The sequence below is a fragment of the Saimiri boliviensis genome, chromosome 4, assembly GCF_048565385.1.
Source record: "Saimiri boliviensis isolate mSaiBol1 chromosome 4, mSaiBol1.pri, whole genome shotgun sequence".
Lineage (NCBI taxonomy): Eukaryota > Metazoa > Chordata > Mammalia > Primates > Cebidae > Saimiri > Saimiri boliviensis.
Genome location: NC_133452.1, coordinates 42,984,575 through 43,006,954, shown reverse-complemented (window position 1 = coordinate 43,006,954; position 22,380 = coordinate 42,984,575).

Sequence of the window (22,380 nt, the reverse complement as noted above, 5' to 3'; positions counted from 1 at the left end):
TATCCTTTGATAAAAATATATTCTTATTGGCATTCATGATATGTGGTAGTCACTATCCATTATAGTATGAAAATTTATATTTTGAGATGTGGATTTTAAAAGAAACTTGTCAATTCCTGCTCCATGGAAAATTCTCCAGCCATTTGAAAGGGATGAGATTTGATGTTTATTTTAGGGATTTTTTTTTTTAATCCAGCAGAGCCCAAGTGATTTGTCACCCAAGGCTTGATTAAGTAATATTTTCATCCATTAAATGCTAAATGCATTATGAAATATGTAGAAATAAATAAGACAATTTCTCCACAGTCAAGAAGTTCATAATCTCATGAAGGTGATTAATGCTACAGTAAACATGACGATGATGATAACGATGATAGAGAAGGAAGAGAAGAAAAGGTAGGAAGAAGAAGAGGTGAAAGGGAAGGAGAGAAGGAGAAGGAAAAGATATATCATGCATTAAGTATATTCATGCCAATTACTGAGCTAAATACGTCACATGCATTTCCCCCCCTTTTTTTTTTCAATGCCCATGCAGGGAAACTCTCTTACTATTCCCTTTTTACAGATGAAACTGAGTTTCCAAAAATTAAATAAGTTACTTAGAATTACAAAATTGGCAGTCTGACTTCAGCTTAGATTTAAATTTATGCTATCTCTTTCTTAGTATGACATAGTGATTAAGAGAGCAGAGACCATGGGGTTAGAATTCTAGGCAATTATGCCTAATTGCCAACAGATTTGGGAGTTTAGTTTCCATTTTTAAGTTCTATCACTGTTTTACCTTATATGTGCTTGTTGGTTCATTACAAAATCTTTCCTTACCCTTTAAGTAATAATGATCTTTGTATCACATTTATTGTTCATAGAGCACTGAGGAAATTAAGTTAAAACAAGAAAAGAAAAAGATATGTATTTTGGCAGTTGTGCTATTCTCACTTTGGTTTCACAAGGTAGAAGTTGTTACTTGGGCATTGGCCCTTAACTGGAAGCCTTTATTTAGTGACTATGCTTTCTAAATATTTAAAGGGCTGCAGTTTGGGGTCCACCTGAATGTGCTAAAATTTATTAAGCACAAAATATAACTTGTGATGTTGAAAGTTATATTGGGACAGCCAAACAGGTCCTTGTGTGTCCTTGTCATGCCAATTAATCCAGCCAGAAAAATATTTTTAATCGTTGCATGAGTAACTGGTATTTTATGAAGACACCCATACAGAGGGGAGAAGTATAGACAAATACCATATTTTCAAGGACTCAATAGGGAAGTTTGCTTTTTCTGGTAAACTTCACCTGCAGTCTAAGCAAGGAGGCCAGTGCCGAGTCTGCAATAGTACCGCATGCTTCCTTTATGTATTGTGTGGGATCTGATAAATTTTTCAGGATTCAGTCCAGCTGTGCTCTCATCACATTGATTTAATGGCCCTTAAGAGAAACCATAAAAGTGCTTGCTGCTTAGTGAGACCCAGCTGTTTCTCATGGTATTGCATAAGACAGCAAGCTGAGTTAGCTATAGATTAATGATATTAAAAATTCAGCTTTTCCCATAATATTTTCTTTTCATACCAAAAAAGACTTGGAGCAAATATGTGATTTGTTCTGTTAGGTTGTTAAGCCCAAAGAGAAAGCACCTAAAGAAATTACCTGATTTGATCCAGAGCAAGCTATTAATAATTAAAATAATTAAAGAATTAAAGCCCCCAAGTAAACACTGAGTCATATGAACATATCTGGGGTGTGTGTGTGTGTGTGTGTGTGTGTGTGTGTGTGTGTTTTCCCAAAGGGTGATGTGAAGGCCAATGGCTGGACGAGGGGCTCTGTTTTCATTACCAGGCAACAGTGCAAGAAGCCAACAAAATTATTTGAGGATTATCAGGCTCTCTGATGAGGTTAAAAACACTGAAAGTCAGTACAAAATGAATAGCTGTGTAGATTTACAGTGCCATTCATGTCATCTGAGCCCTCTGGTTTTCTGCAAGCAGAAAGATAATTGTACTACCAGGCAATCTGTTATGTATTAAGCTGGGGTATGAAACAGTCTATTGAAAATGTTTCTGCTCAAAAGCAGACATGAAGCACTTAGAATTTAAGCACTTCAGGTACTTTCAGGCAATGAAGTACTTAGAAGTAAAATGTTTTCTCGCCCCTGTTTAAACAATGAGGAATACAAGAATGGGAAGGGTTATCAAGAAAAAGTATTAACTTTAAAACCATTATTTTAGTATTAACCAAACTACAGCTCCTAAATTCAAGGAGTGAAGTGTGTAGTCATTGAAACTAGAAGTCATCATGGAGACAAATAGCTGGAGAATTACAATTATTATTTGACTAATTTTTGGTGATCAACTCTGATTGCAATAGCCCTTTATTTAAATAAGACCACATGGAAGTGATTCATTGTTTGTGATTGTAGGGTCATGGAATGGGAAAGACCCTACACTGAAAACTATTTCAAACTTGAAATTTAAGTAGAAAAAATTATAGCTTAGATAGAAAAGAATTATTTTTATACTATCAGTGGAAAAGATGTTGCTAAGCAAAGAACAATATTTTCATAGTTTATTTTCATTTAGAACCATTTATTTTAATACAGGGATATTTATATATCCTTTAGTTTCTAATGTTCTCAATAAAAAACTTTTATATCTTATTTTAAACATAACTTGATTTAAAAATATCTAAACAGTGTATATTTCAAAGTTAATGATCCTTTTTTTTCTATGAGTTTTGGCATTAAACATCGTTTCATGTTGGTTTAATTGTTATTTTAAAATAATACCTGTTGAATATTTATGGTAAATTCAGTGATAAAAAAATGTATAGAACTATTCTCCTGATAGCAATAAAGTAACATATTTGTATAAAACTAGGTAATGATTCAAGTTCATATATATCCTTCAATGTTTTTCCTCTGGGGAAACTGAACATAGATGTTAGTTTCCTTAACAGATACCTACAGATAGAACTGGAGCAAAAGAGATGCTATTACTTGGGGTATTTTAAGGTCAGTATTTCAGTAGCTGCTGTTTTTGATTATTTGTCATGTAGACCAGTTCTTCTCTACTGAATAACATTAGCTTGAAAAATCAAAGGTTTGGTGGCCTAAATAGACAACAATAACCAATATCTTAACTTTGCCAGATACTTCCGTGGGAAACACTAAGCCATGTCAGTTTTGCCATTCTTACAATTCTAGCCAATGCGCTAAAGGCAAAGAGTAGTGTTGCTTAGTCACGATGCAGGAGTGGTGAGAATATAACATCCCTTTGTTCTATTGATTGCCAACAGAGGCAAGTTTTTCTTTTGCCTCCACAAGAAATGTAGCTCAGACTTTCTGTAGTTGTCTGTGGTTTGCATTCAGTCCCAAATAGAGTCCAAGATAAGGAAGTTGTTGTCAACCAACAGCAGGCAAGTCAAAAAATGCCAGGCTGATGTAATGCAGGCTTCTATTTCACTTCAGGATGAAAATTTAATGTTTTTTGAGAGTCTGTTACAGAGCGATTCATTATGGTTATCTTATGAACGGTGGGCTCAGAGAACTGTTTGTGCTACATATTTTTGTGGCTATTTCAGAAAATGCATTACAACAGGCAAACAGCCAACAGCAAGAATCATGCGTAAGACTAAGTTAAGTAGAACTGGTTCAACACAAACCGGATTTTTCTTTATTTCTTTAGGTCAAAGATAAAAGGCTGAGTCATATAGGGCATATGCTTTTGGGAAGGGTGCCTGTTTAGGCACTGCTTTGTAAAGATATTTTCCTTGTCTTGTTTGCCCACTCTGGGCAATTAAATCATTTTGAACTTTTTCTAATTAGTATTTCTCTATATGCTCATTTTTAAATAAAACAATATGAAAATAGAGAAAATTTGGAGGAAGGAAAAAGTATAAATTTAAACCCACAAACACAACTATTGTTTCCATATTGATGTATCTCCTTCCTATAAATTCTTTTGTAGATAAAAGCTGTAAAAACATGATATGATTTCGATAGTAACAAATCAATGTAGAAACAGATATAATCATTATTAGTACCAGATTAATACAAATTAGGCTTTGCTTAACTATTAACAAATTCAGTGGAAACTGCTGATCCAAAAGGCCTTCATATATATATTATACATATATATTACGTATAAATGTATTACACACATATATAAAATATACCCATATATTACACACATATATATATTTAAGTTCAGGGATCTATGTACAGGTTTGTTACATAGGTAAACATGTGTCATGGGGGTTCGTTTCACAGATTTTTCCATCACCCAGCTATTAAGCATAGTACCAATTAGTTATTTTTTCTGATCCTCTCCCTTCTTCCCACCTCCACCCTCCGATTAGCCCCAGTGAGTGTTGTTCCCCTCGATGTTTCTATGTGTTCTCATCATTTAGCTCTCACTTGTAAGTGAGAACATGCAGTATTTGGTTTTATGCTTCTAAGTTAGTTTGCTAAGGGTAATGGCCTGCAGCTCCACCCATGTTCCTGCATAGGACATGATCTTGTTCTTTTTATGGCTGCATAGTATTCCACAGTGTACATGAACCACATTTTCTTTATCCAATCTGCTACTGATAGGCATGATTCTATGTCTTTGCTATTATGAATAGTGCTGAAATGAACATACCCATGAATGTGTCTTTATGATACAATGACTTATATTCCTTTGGGTACATATCCACTAATAGGATTGCTAGATCAAATGATATTTCTCTCTTTAGGTCTTCGAGGAATTGCCACCCTCTTCCACAATGGATGGAATAATTTATACTCCCATCAAAGTGTATAAGTATTTTTCTTCACAACCTCACCAGCATGTTATTTTTTGACATTTTAATAATAGCCATTCTGACAGGTGTGAGATGGTATCTCACTGTGGTTTTGATTTGCATTTCTCTAATGATAAGCAATGTTGAGTTTTTTCAAATGTTTGTTGGCCGCATGCATGTCTTCTTTTGAGAAGTGTCTGTTCATATCCTTTGCCCACTTTTTAATGGGGTTGCTTGTTTTTATTCTGTACATTTGTTTAAGTTCCTTATAGATACTAGATATTAGACCTTTGTCAGATGCATAGCTTGTGAACATTTTCTCCCATTCTGTAGATTGTCCGTTTACTCTGTTGAGAGTTTATTTTGCTGTGCAGAAGTTCTTTAGTTTAGCAAATATGTTTTCATATTTAGAAGGGATGTTACCAGGTTCTCACTAACATTAATACTCAAATAATAATGCCCCAGAATCCCGCACTATTCAATTAATAGGACGTCTTTTAGCAGAGTCCATTCCTGAAGTATTTCTGGGGTCCTGGAAGAATGCTCATATGTTCCCATATCCATCCTTGTTTTCACTTGTCACAGTAATGCTCTATGTACTTTAAGATGTTGCTGTCTCTTGTCACCTTTAATCAGTCTTCAACCTGCATTCTGTCTGTCTTGACTGCTGCACTTCAAGAAGAAACACTTTAAATTTCCCAAATAAGAGCTAATGTCAGGCAATTAACAGGCAATGAAACTTTGTCAGAATTTTTGGGTTACCAGGAAATGCAACATAAAAAGGGAAAAAAGGTTAGAAATACTTAAAATGCAACTTAATATTCTATTCAGGAAAACAATCTAAAATTCCTTATGTGCCTACTTTTGAACTTTTAGGTTACTTCAGTTTTTCACTTTCAAAAAACAATTATTATATATATTTTGATGTAAAATTTTTATACTTCTATTTTGTATGTCATCTCTGCCAGAGCATAGTCTCTAGCTCTTAAAATATATCAGAATATTTTGTGGGAAAGAAACCCTATATAATGAATTTCTAGATTCATTTATTTTATGGTTAGTGATAGTTTGTGCTGTTTCCAATTGAGTTAATTTAATAAATTACGTTTTCCTAGGAACTTGACCCTTTTATATAAGTTTTCAAATTTTATGCCATAATCTGTTTGTGGTATTATATTACCCATTTCATATATATAGTAATTATTTTACATTTTTTATATTTGTGACAATGTATATGTATGTGCCTGTGTGTGTGTTCATACTTTCTTGTTGTGTGGTTTTTTGTTTGTTTGTTTGTTTGGTCTTCCCAGAGTTTTGTTAATTTTACCGTGAAAAAAAAATGTAGTTTTGTCTTTCTTCATTACTGTTTGCTCCTAATATTTTTTTCCTTTTACTACTTTCAATTATCTCTTTTATATTTAAAATTTATTTCTTTGAATGCTTAATTTTCAGCCCTCATCCTTGTCTAATAAAAACCAGGCTATGCATCTGTCCCTAAGCACTCCTTTAGCTGTGCCCACATTTTTATTTCTAATGTTTTTAATATTTCTTATTAAATTTAAAATATTATTTAGTCCCAAATATTTTCTAATTTTCATGAAAGTTTGTGCTTTCTTTTTTCCCTAGTTTTTATTTAGAAATATGTTTCTCCATTTCTGAATTTGAAATTTTCTAGTCACTTTTTAATATTTTAACTTATTCACACAATAAAATATGTATTATAGTAGTGTATATCATATACATGTTCATTATATATAATATTAAATATACAGCCTATATTGTCTAATTATATATTACATCTATATTTTATAGTATTTAGCAGTGAGCCCATCTTCGATGGGGATTTTTTCCCTTCTAGGAATGTTCTGAACCCTAAACTAGTATAATATTATTATTATTTCTATTTTACATTTCCATCTTCTAGTGCTAGAGAAATTCATAGGACTGGGACTAGTTTCTCACTAATATTTTTTGGCTTGAGGTGTCAGGCACTATGACATTAATGTAAATTTTGGACCACAAACCTGTGTACAGCACAGGTTTGGAGTTTTAATTTTTCAAGAGGTTTTATTCATCCATATCCTCTATTAGCAACAAATAAAGTTTTGGTGGTCAAAGTTTTTTTCTGGTTCTTTTTCACTGAAAGACTATCCCTCCAAGGACCCCACATTTTCTATAGATATATCAATTCTACACCTACCACCTCGCTTTATGTGAGATTAAAGTCCCAGTGCTTACCTGTTAGAGCTTTTCTCCATGTTTGATAGCTCTTAGGGACCATATCTAATATAATATCATAAAAAAGCTATTTAGTATCTGTTTCCAAAAATGTAATTCTATTAATTCTAGTTTATGTTTCTAGTATCAACTGTTCTAGCTCAGTGTCTGTGTTAAGTTTTGTAGTATTTTGTGCACATTTCTCTGTGCTTATAAGGAAAAGAGTTCTTAGGTTAGCTCAAAACATATAATTGCTAGTTGTAGAAATAAATATCTGCATATATGTGTATAGGTTATATATATATGTTTCATATATATATAGAAATATATATATATGTATATATATATATATATATGTATATATATATATATATGAAAGGTAGAGGTTACCTATATGTTCGTTGAGTTAGCAGACAATCATAATTTAAACCTGAAAAACAAAAGCAGATAAAAATTGCATAGGTAAATGCAGAACCTTATTAAACAAAGGAAATAGGCAAGGTTACAGGTTTGGGGGAAGAGTGGCCCTTAGGTTAAATTCAAAAGAAGCAGTGTTTTTATTGAATCAAAGAAACTGATCCCATTACTGACTAGGAATGTTCTCTGGAGCTTGCTGATTGGTGAGAGATTTAGCTAAAAGTTGTGTGAGCCACCAATACCACCATTATAGTATTAGTATATTCTATATTTGTCTATATATTTACCTTTATTTGTGAGTTTTATACTTTCATATGCTTTGGTGCTGCTCTTTAGAGTCCTTCCATTTCAACTTGAACAATTCCCACTAGCATCAGCATCTTCTTTTTTTTTTTTTTTTTTTTTTGTAAAGCAAATTTAGTAATAAACTCATTCTGCTTTTGTTTGCCTAGGAATTCTGTATCTTTTCTTCATTTTTGAAGTATAGTTTTTATCAGGTATGACATTGTTGGTTGGCAACTTTTTTCTTTTGATACTTTGAATGTATCATTCCACTTTTTTTTTTTTTTTTTTTTTTTTTTTTTGGCCTGCAAGGTTTCTGTTAGAAAGTCTGTCGATAGTCTGATGGTGTTCCTTTGTATGTGGTAATTTTCTTTTTTGTTGTTGCTTTCTAAATTCTTTCTTGGTCTTTGACTTTGGAAAATGTAATTATAATGTATCTCGGTGTAGATTTCTTCTCCTATTTGGCATCCCTTTGACTTCATGAATCTGGATGTTGATTTCTCTTCCAAGATTTGGGAAATTTCAGCCATTTGGAGAAGGTGCACATCTCTGAGACTTCCTCCAATAGGAGGGAGATAGAGGAGTGAAGAGTGTACAAAGGTTTCAGGGGCTCCTAAAATTTGTAACCAGGCTGATTGGTGGAGGTTTTTAAGCCAGTCTGGAAGACTGGAAATGATGGCTGTTCTTCAGTTGCTCAATACCAATGCAAATTTACAAGAAACATGAATTTGGAATATATGATAAAACTAAAGTAACAAAATCACTCTCTAGTAACCAATCCTAAAGAAATGGATATGTATGAACTGTTCAACAATTAAAAATTATTGTCTTAAAGCTCAGTGAGCTGTAAGAGAACACAGGAAGACAATTAAAGCAATTGGATAAATAATACATAAACAATATGAGACTATCAACAGACCTAGAAACCATTAAAAATATCAAATAGAAAATCTCGGGTTAAAGAATATAGTAACTAAACAACAGCAGGCCTGAACAAGCAGAAGAAAGATTCAGTGAACTTGAAGTCAGGTGTTTTAAAATTATCCAGTCAGAGGACGAAAAAGAAAAAAAGAATGAAAAAAGAAAATGAAGAAACATTAAGAGACATATGAAACGTTATTAAATGAACCAATATATGCATATCTCAGAAAGAAAAGAGAGAGAAGGGGAAGGAAGGCTCATTTAAAGATTATTTAAATTTTTACTGCAGTTATTTTGTTTCTTTAGTTGTGTCATATATTCCTGATTCTTCACGAGTCTTGTAATTTTGCATGATATATGAGCACTTGAAGAAGCAGCCACCTTTCCCAGTTTTTACAGACAGGCTTTGGTGAGGAAAGACCTTTACCAATCAACCTAGCTAAAGATTCTAGGGGTCTCTGACACCTCTGTGCACTGTATTTTTCTAACCTCTCTCCTGGGGTAGAATGAGTATGTACACCTCTCATTCTCATAGGACTGAGTGTGCCACAGTTAGATGTCCACACCTTCTCCCTAGGGCAATGCATCAAAAGTCTGTGATGTTGGATGCATGCTTCACCTTCCCTTCCTCCAGGGAGCAGAGGTCTGAGCATTGCACAACTTTTCTCACTCTTGTAAAGCAGTCTGGGTGCAGGAAGATTTACTCTCCTTTTCTTTGTTTTTAACTGCCTCCAGCCTTCTGAACTCTACTGATTCCATTAGTATTTTGTGTGAGGTAAGATAGAAACCAGTCCCTATGGCAGTGCAAAAACCTGAGACACTGGATACATACTCCACTATATCCTCTGAGGAAGAAATCATACAGGTTGGAGGCAATCTTTCTTGGTCCTGAGATGGGTTGGCATGAGGGAGGAGGTAATGTGGGCAAAGTAAAATTGTTCTTCTGACCTGTTAAATGCAACTCTCCTCAGTTTGTCATTACCTTGGAGTACTGCTTCATCTGAGCTATTCTGAACCTCTTATAAAGGTTTTCTGGTCCATACATTGTTGTTAAATCAGTGTTTCTCTCAGGAAACAAAGCCTGGGACTTTCTATTACATGATCTTGCTATCACCTCCTCTCACACTCTTCTTGGTGAAACATTTTATTTCCTTGTAAATGCAGTCTTTATCCAGTCAATTTTTGCTTGAGATCAATAATTTTTCAAGACGAAGATTAGCTCATGCACATAGATCTACTTAGTTGCTTTACTTTTGTGCATATCACACATGAACTAAAAGCACAATGTTAAGCAGTGTTTCATCTCTCCCCAAATGTGAATCATGCAGTTTTATCATTTTAATTTTTTCCATTTAAATACTGGTTAAGTGTGATGTTGATGTTATTGTATAAATTAAATATAAATTGCCTCCAAAATAATGTAATTTTAAGCAATTTTTTGAAAATGAGAAGTTTTCATTAACTAATTTAAATTGGTGATTCTCAAATTTGAAAACTCGTGGACCCTGAGAATATACTTGAATTTTCCTGAAGAATATACACCCTCCAGTTTGAGAAACAACTGTTTTACATGTTGATTTTCATTAAATTCTTTTTATTAAAATATTTATAAAATTTTATATGGCTAGACTTAGCTGAATTTTCTTATTTTTTTGTAGCTTATGACAAGTATTGTTAGAGATAATGATTGTGGTAAACTTGTGGGAGTAGTTCTATTTCCTTTTTCTTTTCAGGAAGACTGCCAGTATCAGGAATCACTGGCTGCCTCAAAATTGCAGCTGTGGTTGTCTTCTCAGATTACTAGGAAATTAAAGCAGTGTTTGTAGCAAACTTGAAAATTATTATTCAGTAATGACTTGTTACTAAGAAACACAGTTAATGAATAAAGACATTTAAAGGAAAAGATTGAGTAAAAACAAGAGAAAAAGCTAGTTTTTAAATTAACCAATAGATCCTATACAAGAAACAAAAAAAAAGAAGTAAAAGAAAAATGCCATATTTCAAATTCCTCCTCCAACTTTGGATTTTTTCCACTCGTTTAAATTTAACCTCTTTGTAGATGATTATTTACTCCAATTAAGTGAGATAATGCATAAGAAAATTAATACATGTTTGCAAGTAATAGTAAATTTTGTAACATTGCTTCTGACAATCTCCTTAATAATGAATGTTTTTATCATTTTAATTTCATTAAAATTATTTTAATTAGATGACTTAGATATTTAAACATGCTATCTGTTTCTGATCACTATTCAATATTGTACACCCAGTATCTAGAGCAGCATTGTCCAATAGAAGGAGAGCACAAGCTGTACACGAGGCCACATGTAAATATTCTAAATGCCATCTTTAAAAAATAAAAAATTAATTTCAAAAAATATTTTTCAATTTTTTTAATTGGCAGATAAAATTCTACGTATTTGAAGCATATATACATTTTGGAGTAGTATTTAATTGTGTAATGATATTTACTGTCTTTGTATTTTCTTTATATATAGAAAATTAACCACTCTAAAAACCCCATTTCAATTCTAATAGAGATTTTAAATGTATTATGATGATTCAATGATTTATGCTACAAAATGCCCTAAAATAAATACAAAATGTGGCTATCTTTAATACTCTGAGATTATTATTCATTAAATTAAAGTGTCATTCATTTTATGCTACTTTTAATAGCTAATTTAACTATTTAAAGAAGCTGCTTTAAAAATGATAAGATATTTCTTTCCATATTACATGCTGAGCATTCTCAGTCTTCATCCCCTACCACATTCTCCCAGAATTTGGGTTGGTTAAAATTTAGTATTGATCTCTTTCCCACTTTCAATACTTCCAAGGCAAAAGTTTTCCCCATTATGTCAATACTGACTTCTTTTTTCACAAACCAAATTTTCTCAGCTATATTGATCAACTTAAGACAATTGAAAAATCAGGGCAGATTTTGGAAAGCAAATAAGAATACAATTTATTACTGGTAAACTGTCAGTTATGATCAACCTTCATATTTTTTAAGGTGAAACAGACAATTTTATTTGCTGAATTGCAAAAATGGCTTTTTTTTTTTTTTTTTTGACACAGAGTCTTGCTCTGTTTCCAGGCTGGAGTGCAGTGGCGCAATCTCGGCTCACTGCAACCTCAGCTTCCTGTATTCATGTGATTCTCCTGGCTCAGCCTAATGAGTAGCTGGGACTACAGACACACGCCACCATGCCCAGCTAATGATGTTTTCACCATGTTGGCCAGAATGGTCTCTATCTCTTGACCTCGTGATCTGCCTGCCTCAGCCTCTCAAAGTGCTGGGATTATAGGTGTGAGCCACTGTGCCTGGTCCAAAGAGTTTTTTAAAAAATAAATCATGCATATGGTAGATGTTCAAAACATATTAATTATTCTGAGAGTGCCAAAATAAATTTTAAAAAAACTTTTCTGGGCAAATTTTGACACCCAAAATTTGGTTGTATGTTGCTCTATTAAATATTAATTATATGGATTAATTCACTGTATTCTTATATATAAATTATTTAAAATATATAGTCATTTATATATATGTATATACAATTTATATTTACATGTATGTACCCAATTATTTTATGTTTTTTCTTATCTAAATATATTAGTGTAATATACAGTAAGTAGATAACAGAATTTGGGGAGTTTTCTAGGACTATGACCCAAACTCAAAAATTCTAAATTTACTTACTAATTTATTTAAGGTTGTTTTTAAGCTTATGATGCCTTGTTCTGTTTCTGAATTAAAACCTTAATACAAACTTATATAAAGGTGATAATCTTTAATCTAGGAGAATTTTAATAAATCTGTAATTACTTTGCTAAAAATCTGAAAATAATAGTAGCATCATAATGATTTAGCATGTTATGATGTTATTTAGTTGAAAACTGTGTGATAGTTGCTTAGAAAAGAAATGCAGACCTTATCTAAGAAAGACTCCTTCAAATGTACTGTAAATGCAAAAAAAACTATAGAAAAATATTTCTCTTGGATTTAAAAGTATTAAACGTCTTGCAAAAATTCTTGTCAGCAAATGATTTTTTTATGGATGGAGGAATGAGCTGAGAGGATATCTTTTGTTTTAACATTAAATGTTTAGATAAATAATCAAATAAATTATGGTAAAGAGATTCATGATGGGTCATATCATGATTTCTTGAATTGCCTCAGTATGTGAATTACATTAATGAAAAATGGTTTAGTATTAATTATACAAAAATGATAATATTTATGATGTTATCCTAGAGGACTGGATATCCAAATTTGATTTAGTGAGAAAACAACTGTGGTGCCATTGAAACTAAGCTAAGAGTGAGCCAAAGTGTTGAGCCAGCAGATGTCAGAGATTTGAGCTCTGCCATCATAGACAGCACATTAGTATATTAGAGTGGAAAATGAAACCCCACGATTAATGCTTGCCTGATGGTTGATTGATGAAACTGGAAAATTTAAAATAATGAAGTCAAATAAAGGAGTAGGGGAAAGGGAGACAAAAAAGAAAGAGTAGGAGAAATAGAGAGTGTGTGAGAGAGATTCAGTGAGTTGACAAAACTGATTTTCCTATATTAAAATTTCTGTCAGACTTCAGATATGAAAAGTGAAACAAAACTATTGGGTTTACCTATATAAAATTGCTGATAATTTACTATTTTTGACCTTCAAATATGACATTTTCATGTGCTTCCCCATAATATAAAACCCTAACTCAAGGTCTAACTTTCAATGAGGATTTTACTTAGGGTATATCCTAACCTTTTCTCATATTAGGCGGTGTACAATAACTTTTGCCCCTCTTGTATTGGCATTCTAGAATTCTGTAGAGAGTTTGTGTGATATGGTTTGGCTGCATCCCCACCCAAATCTCAGCTTGAGTTGTAGTTCCCATAATTGTCCCATATTGTGGGAGGAACCCAGTCGGAGATAATTGAATCATAGGTGTGGTTTCTCCCATAGTGTTCTTGTGGTAATGAATAAGTCTCACAAGATCTGATGGTTTTATAAGAGGAAAGCCCTTTCTCTTGGTGTTCATTCTGTCTTGCCTGCTGCCATGTAAGAAGTGCCTTTCAGCTTCTGCCATGATTGTGAGGTCTCCCCAGACACATTGAACTGTGAATCTATTAAACCTCTCCTTCTTTATAAATCACCCATCTTAGGTATGTCTTTATGAACAGTGTGAAAACAGATTAATACAGCAAATTGACACCCGTAAGGTAGGGTGGTGATGAAAAGATACCCCAAAACATGGACATGACTTTGGAACTGGGTAACAGGCAGAGGTTGGAACACTTTGGAGGGCACAGAAGAAGACAGGAAAATGTGGGAAAGTTTGGAACTCCCTAGAGACTTGTTGAATGGCTTTGACAAAAATGCTGATAATGATATGGACAATGAAATCCACGGTGAGGTCTCAGAGATGAGGAACTTGTTGGAAGCTGGGATAAGACTCTTGCTGTCTTAGCAAAGAGACTTGTGGCATTTTGCCACTGCCCTAAATATTTGTGGAACTGTGAACTTGAAGGAAATGATTTAGGGTATCTGGCAGAAGAAATTTCTAAGCACCAAAACATTCAATAAGTGACTTAGGTGCTGTTAAAAGCATTCAGTTTTAAAAAGGAAACAAAGCCTGACAGTTCAGAAAATTTGCAGGCTGTCAATGCAATGAAAAAGAAAAAAAATATATATATTTCTGAAGAGAAATTCAAGCTGATTGCAGAAATTTGCATAAGTAACAAGGAGCCAAACATTAATCACCAAGACAATAAGGAAAATGTCTTCAGGACATGTCAGAGACCTTTGCAGGAGCCCATCCCATCACAGGCCCAGAGGCTTAGGAGGAAAAAATGGTTTCATGGGCCAGGCACAAGGGCCCCTCTGCTCTGCACTGCCTAGGGACTTGGTACACAGTGTCCCAACCACTCCAGCCATGACTAAAAGGAACCAAGGTGTAGTTCAAGCCATTGCTTCAGAGGGTGCAAGCCCCAAGCCTTGGCAGTTTTCAGGTAGTGTTGAGCCTGCAGATGCACAGAAGTCAAGAATTGAAGTAGGGGACCTTCCACCTAGATTTCATAAGATGTATAGAAATGCCTGAATGTCCAGGCAGAAGTTTGCTGGAGGGGCAGAGCCCTCATGGAGAACCTCTGCCAGGGCAGTACAGAAGGGACATGTAGAATTGAAGCCCCCAGTGGAACAGAACAGTGGCCTTGGAAGTAATGCCAAAATCTACAACCATCTGATTTTTGAAAACCCTGACAAAAACAGGCAATGGGGAAAGGATTCCCTGTTTAATGAACAGTGTTGGGAAAACTGGCTAGCCATGTGCAGAAAGCTGAAACTGGACCTCTTCCTTACACATTATACAAAAATTAACACCAGATGGATTAAAGATTTAAATATAATACCTAACACCATAAAAAAAAAACAAGAAGAAAACATAGGCAATACCATTCAGGACATAGGTATGGGCAAGGACCACATGACTAAAACACCAAAAGCAATGGCAACAAAAAACAAAATAGACAAATAGGATCTAATTAAACATAAGAGCTTCTGCACAGCAAAACAAACAATCATTAGAGTGAACTGGCAATCAACAGAATGGGAAAAATTTTTTTGCAATCTACCCATCTGACAAAGGGCTAATATCCAGAATCTACAATGAACTAAAGCTAATTTACAGGAAAAAAATAAACAACCCCATCAAAAAGTGGGCAAAAGATATGATATGTCTTTTCATGTCTTTTCAAAAGAAGACATTTATGCGCCCAACAAACATGAAAAAATGCTCATCATCACTGGTCATTAGAGAAATGCAAATCAAAACCACATTGAGATATAATCTCATACCAGTTAGAATGGTGGTCATTAAAAAATCTGGAGACAACAGATGCTGGGGAGGATGTGGAAAAATAGGAACACTTTTACACTGTTGGTTGGAGTGTAAATTAGTTCAACCATTGTGGTAGACAGTGTGGCCATTCCTTAAGGATCTAGAAATAGAAACACTATTTGATCTGGCAATCTCATTACTGGGTATATACCCAAAGGATTATAAATCATTCTGTTTTAAAGACACATGCCCATATATGTTCATTGTGGCACTGTTTACAATAGCAAAGACATGGAACTAACCCAAATGCTCATCAATGATAGACTGAATAAAGAAACTGTGGCACATATGCACCATGGAATGATAAGCAGCCATAAAAAAAGGATGAGTTCATGTCTGCAGGGACATGGATGAATCTTGAAACCATTATTCTCAGCAAACTGACACAAGAACAGAAAACAAAACACCGCATGTTCTCACTCATAGGCGGGTGTTTAACAATGAGAACACATGGACACAGGGATGGGAACATCACACACTGGGGTCTGTTGGGGGATGGGGGGCTAAAAGAGGGATAGCAGTGGGTGGGGAGATTAGGGAAGGATAACATTGGGAGAAATACCTAATGTAGGGGATGTTGGGGATGGAGGCAGCAAACCACCATGGCAAGTGTATACCTACATAACAATCCTGCAAGATCTGCACCCCAGAAATTAAAGTATATATAAAAAAAGAATTGATGCTCCCACGTAGAGACCCCACTGAGACACTGCATAATGGAGCTGTGAGAAGAGGGCCACCATCCTCCAGACTCCAGAATGTTAGATCCACTGATAGCTTGCACCATGTGCTTGGAAAAGCCACAGACACCTAATGTCAACCTGTGAAAGCAGCTGAGAGAGAGGCTGTACCCTGCAAAGCCACAGGACTGGAGCTTCCCAAGACCATGTGAACCCACCCCTTGCATAATCATGACCTGGATGTAAGACACGGAGTCAAAGGAGATCAATTTGGAGCTTTAAGATTTGGCTGCCCTGCTGGATTTTGGATTTGCCTTGGCCCTATAGCCTCTTTGTTTTTGCCCATTTCTCCAATTTGGATTGAGTGTATATAATGTACCCTGATTGCATCTAGGACATAACTGACTTGCTTTTGATTTAACAGGCTCATAGGCTGAAGGGACTTGCCTTGTCTCAGATGAGACTTTGCACTGTGGACTTTTGATTTAATTTTGAAATGAATTAAGAAAGTCCCATTTTGGGGGGACTGTTGGAAAGGCATGACTGCTTTTGAAATATAAAGACATGAGATTTTGGAGGGGCCAGGAGTGGAATGATGTGATTTGGCTGTGCTCCATGCAAATCTCATCTTGAATTGTAGCTCCCATAATTTCCATGTGCATGGGAGAGACCCAGTTGGAGATATTTGAATCATGGGATTAGTTTCTCCCATATTGTTCTCAGAATAGTGAGTAAGTCTTATGTGAGCTTATGGTTTTATAAGGGAAAACTCCTTTTGTTTGGTTCTCATTCTGTCTTGCCTGCTTCCATGTAAGAAGTGCCTTTCACCTTCCACCATAATTGTGAGGCATCCCCAGACCTGTGGAACTATGAGTCCATTAAACCCCCTCTCTTTTTTAAATATATCACCCAGTCTTGTGCATGTCTTTATCAGCAGCATGAAAACAGACTAATACACTGGGGCTCTAAAGTGCTATTGTAAAAGGAGTAGAAAAAGAACCTTCCACAGACAACAATAGAAAAGCGAAAAAAGACTGGCATTCAACAAATATTTATTGACCCTTTGCAAATGACAGAGGAAAACAGAATAGACAACCTCAGAGTGTCTCTGAAACCAGGTTTATTGTTAAACATTACATGACTATTGCAGTCCAATCTATCTTAGGTCCCCCATTTGTTTTTGCTGTTCTTCTGCTTCAATGTTAGAGAAAAATTATTTCCCAATACATCATCAACCGAAGTGTCCACCAATGGATGAATGGATAAAGAAAATGTGGTGTGTGTGTGTATGTTTTGTGTTTGTGTGTGTGTGTGTGTGTGTGTGTGTGTATTCCTTTTTATGGCCATTATATATATAATGGAATTCTTTAGGCCATCAAAAGATATAAAATCATGTCGTTTGTATCAACATGGATGAAACTGAAGATCATTCTCTTAAGTGAAGTAAACCAGGCACAAAAGACAAATATCACATGCTGTCACTTACATGTGGCAGCTAAAAATTCTGATCACATGGAAGTAGAGGTGGAAAGATAGAGAACAGAGACTGGGAAGGTTGAGTAAGGGGAGAGGAAGGACAAAGAGGAGTGAATTTAAAAGTACAAATTTACATATAAATAAAAAATCAATTCAGTGTTTGGTAGTAGAGTGACTGTAGTTAACCAAAAATGTATCGTTCTCAAGTGTACACCTAAAATACCCTGACTTGTTCACTACAGATTATATACATGTAACAAAATTTCATGTGTATCCCATAAATTTGTACTAATAAAAAAATTAAAATTACATACCAAGTGATATTAAAAAAAAATTCCTTCTTTCTTTCAAACAGTTAAAAAATGTTTTCCATGAAGGTACATTAGTATATCCTTATGATTTCTAGCACCTCTAGATTACCAGTTGTGTATCTGCATGGCCAAATTCTCAATCGACTCTGGAAACTATAAGAGATGAAACTTAATCAGAACTTTAAAAAATGGACATATTTGAGTACAAAAGGTAGAGAAGGCATTCCAAATAAGGAAGAAAATCGTTAGGAACCCATGTATCACATAGGAGAAAACTAATCAAGAAAGATGAGAAGAATGAATAATGGTAATATGGTGATAAAAATACTAGTTAATATATCAACATAAATAACTTTGTCTGCTTTAAAATTCTCCAGAACTTTCCTTGATGCCAAGATTATACTTTTGTGCACATACATATATTTTATATGTAAGCTTCTACTAAAATGGGTCTTGAAAAGACATGCTTGTTTTTATTTGGATTGTATAAGACATAGAATAGTTGCCATCTCTACTTTGATGGCCATAGCTCAGGTTTCATTGTTATTAAAGGTGAAATTATGATAAAAATGTAAGAAATTTGAAATATAGCTTTCTTCTCAAAAGCATGGTTTTCATTAGATATATTTTTGTTTGTTTATTTTGGAATTTTTTTGATCTGAAGCATATTATTAAGACTCCTCTGATTATCAATCATTTTAGATTTGCTGATGTAGAATAGTGATTTTAGTATATTCTTTAAAATTCTAGTGTATATTTATTTTACTTTAATTCATTTAGAGTACCATTTATTTTCAGCCCCTTGAATCCCCCAAGACATCTTTTATTCATATCTTATTTAGTTAGCATTTTATAAGTCTTTCTATGCCATTCATTTGCATTGTGTGGAATAGCCATAGAAGTCCTTGTCAGACCTAGCATATAGGACAAAGAGGAAAGGAAAATAAGAGAGAGAAGTTGCATCAAGAAAGCAGGAGAAGCTAAAGGAAAAGTAAGAACAAAAGGAGAATTGGAAAAGAGTTTTAATACTGAGATAAGGCATGACAGTGGGCTGTGGAATCAACTTTCTATCCTCATTGTGGTCAATGGGTCCTTCTGAGGGAGGACTAGGTTGGAATTTAGGCAATAAAATATATGTCTGACTATAATCTAATAATCTTTACCCTCTCCCTCAATGTGTGCACTTAGCTCCCTCTGTTGGACTGGTGTTGTTTACACACAAGTGATTTGTTCTTTGAAGAGACAGCCAAACAAAATTTCCTTCTGTTTTATATTCAAATACAGAGGAAAATGATCTCTACTTTGCGTTTTTTCATTAATATAAATGTTTTAAATGGTGATAACAACTGAGATGAATTGTTTGCACAATTCAAGACTTTTCCTCCAGGTCTTTGTTGTAGTAGAGAAATTTAAGTATTTTGTATCTTTACCAAACTGACTTTCTCACATCAGGTACTCAAAATTGCAACCACATTACTGGAGAAGTTTGAAAACGTTCCTCTTATAAGGCAATCACAATAGTTTTCAGTAACCACTAGACTTCTTGTGATTATGATTTTAATATAGCAACAAAGCCCTCCTTCCCAAATGGGTGAAAGATATACATTTTTCTAATAGTTTAATCATGTTTGGAGATAAAGGAACTCTAGAGTTTTGGGATATTTTGGAGTAGCCATAATTAATGATGTAGGATATGTTAGTCTATGAATGCTTCCTAATATGTAATATGTGAGGCTGGAGTTTCTATGCCTTGCTTATTATTTTATGGAGTCTTTCTCAATAATTTTTTCTTCAATTTACTGATTTTAGAAACAAATTTGACTTCTAATTTTTCCCATCATCCATTGACTCATTTAGTTATCTTCTCAACGAACACTTAAGAACTAATCATGTCACAGGTTCTGTGCACAGTGTAGGGTATACAACCGTTAATTAAAGTAGACATTTTTCCATTCTCACAAGATTTACAGCTTTTGCCTACTTTGCTTCTCTCACATGACACATTTAATTTTCTAAATTGGAGCATGGGTTAGAGACATTCTGGAGATTACAACTATCCCAGTCATAAGATTTTTAGGTTCTCCCTAAATTTAATGCATATTGAACGTTCATGTATTATTTAGAACATGATAAATTGATTGATGATCCCTATGATTTCTTTCAAGATTCCAGTGTTTATCTTATTGAGAATGACAATGGCCCACCATATATTGACTTTTCCATGACCTTCACAAAAAGACTACCTTGTTTCAAATTTATATCCCTGGGAATTTCCAAGAACCATGATGTGTGTCTATATGTATGTGTGTCTGTGTGTAGAAAGAAGGCAGGTGGTAAGGAGATGAGAGAGATAGGTAGAACTGATTAAGAGCAATGCATATAATTTTTTATAAAATTTTGATTCTGCTATTTTTCTTATTTATTCTACAACATACTATAGGATATTAAAAATTGAAGGTCTGTGTGACACTCAGTACCTTTATGTAACTCAGGTATCATCACATAACTAAAAACAGACCTCTCAAAATACATTTAGTAAATGGGATGTATTGTTAAAAAGCAAATCAGGAAACATCATGTAATCCAAATGGAAGAAAATTGAGCTAGGCCTGTACAGTTTCTGTAATGAGGGATTGTTATGTTTTCCAAGAACTGAGGATGCTCATATCTTGATCACTGTTCTTCTGAGGTCACATGAGTCTTCATTTTTATGGGTCCATAACCTTCTGTGCCTAGCACCCACTAATAACTTAATGTGATTTCTTTGTACTATTTCCATAAAGTAGTGGAAAGAATATGGTTATGTCAGCTTATGTCATGTACACCCCACAAATTAATTCAGATAACTGGGTATTGAGATGACCAGAGGCATTTCAATATCCATTTAGTGAAGGTTTATATCAGATTCTCCAACAAACGGTATGTAAAATACATTAGTGCCAGATTTAAATATTTATCTTTCGACATGAAAACAACTCTTTTAAAACAAGAGACAAAACAGTCTAATTTACCACTGAAAGATAAATTGAAAATCAAGACTTTTCTTTCAGTGATATTCGTTGTAAACTCATTTGGGCTAATGCCAGAAAACATTCTAATTTAATGGAATTAACCTGCTAGTTTGTTTTCTTTTCCACAGTGCTCTGAGATTTCTAAAATATGTAGTTGTTGACAGTAGTGTTCTTACATATCATATAGATGGCCGATCCAATTTCCTATTACTTAAATTCTGCTATCATTTCCACTCCTAGCTAAATGAAATTATAACAATAGAAGATTATGCTATGACAAAGATAGTGTACAAGTTTAGAAATATATTTTGAGTACTCTTGACACCATTTGTATGTACAAAAGCAGTTGCTAAAAGATTTGGACCAATTTTTAGTCTGTATTAGGTTTCAGAACTTGCATGCACACAAATACTCATTCAGTTGCAGAGACAGAATTTACAGCCAACAATAACTTGAAATTTATTAAAAGCATGTCACCTTCTTAATGGTGAAATATTTGTGCTAAAAGTAGGAATAGTTCTCTTTTCTAAATTTGTTAAGGCTAAAAAGAGTACAGAAATGGTCATTGAAAAGGATAATTTATAGCACTCAAAATATTTGTGAAACAAAATATTGTCATTTTTTTTTCTAAACAAGCAAGGCTACTTCATATAAAAGAACTGTCAAGGATGAAATGAACAGGAGCTAACTATCTTGTGTTATTTACAATCAAGTTCTGCCTTAGAGGCAATGGTAAATTATTAATAATGTCCATTAATCACTAAGCATATTAAAATATTTCCATTCTCTACATTTTTATTCACTGAATATTTCTAAATTCATTTTAAATTTATTGCTCAACTTAATCTCTAACATTTCTCATTGACTATTTAGTCAGTTGTCCTAATGTTCCACTTTCCAAAACAGCATGCAAATGGAAGAAAGAATGAACTAATAGTCATTGTGCACTTGTTAAAATAAACCAGATGATTTGCATAAGTAAGCACATTTAAAACTTACAACACTACAGTAAAGATATTATATTATTTACAGAAGAGAAAAATTGAACATCAGAGGAATCCAAGAAATAGTCCAGAATCAGGTAAGATAGCCATAAATATCAAAACCGGGTGCTGCTCAGTCTGTATATCTATAAAGCTCATGATTTAAAAAAAAGACACTTCCTATATGCTATGTCAATCATTTCCTATTTCTTATAATATCAAGTTAAATCTGCTCAGCCTGGTATTCATGATGATTCATTATCTGGTGTTTCCTTACTTAATCAATCTTCTTTTCACTACTGTCCATCACAAAGCCTATTTTTCAGTCATCAATCTACTTCCACCTCCAGACCTTTATTTTATCCACTCTGGAGTCAGAAGATCCAAACCCTCTTTCATATACCTCTAAA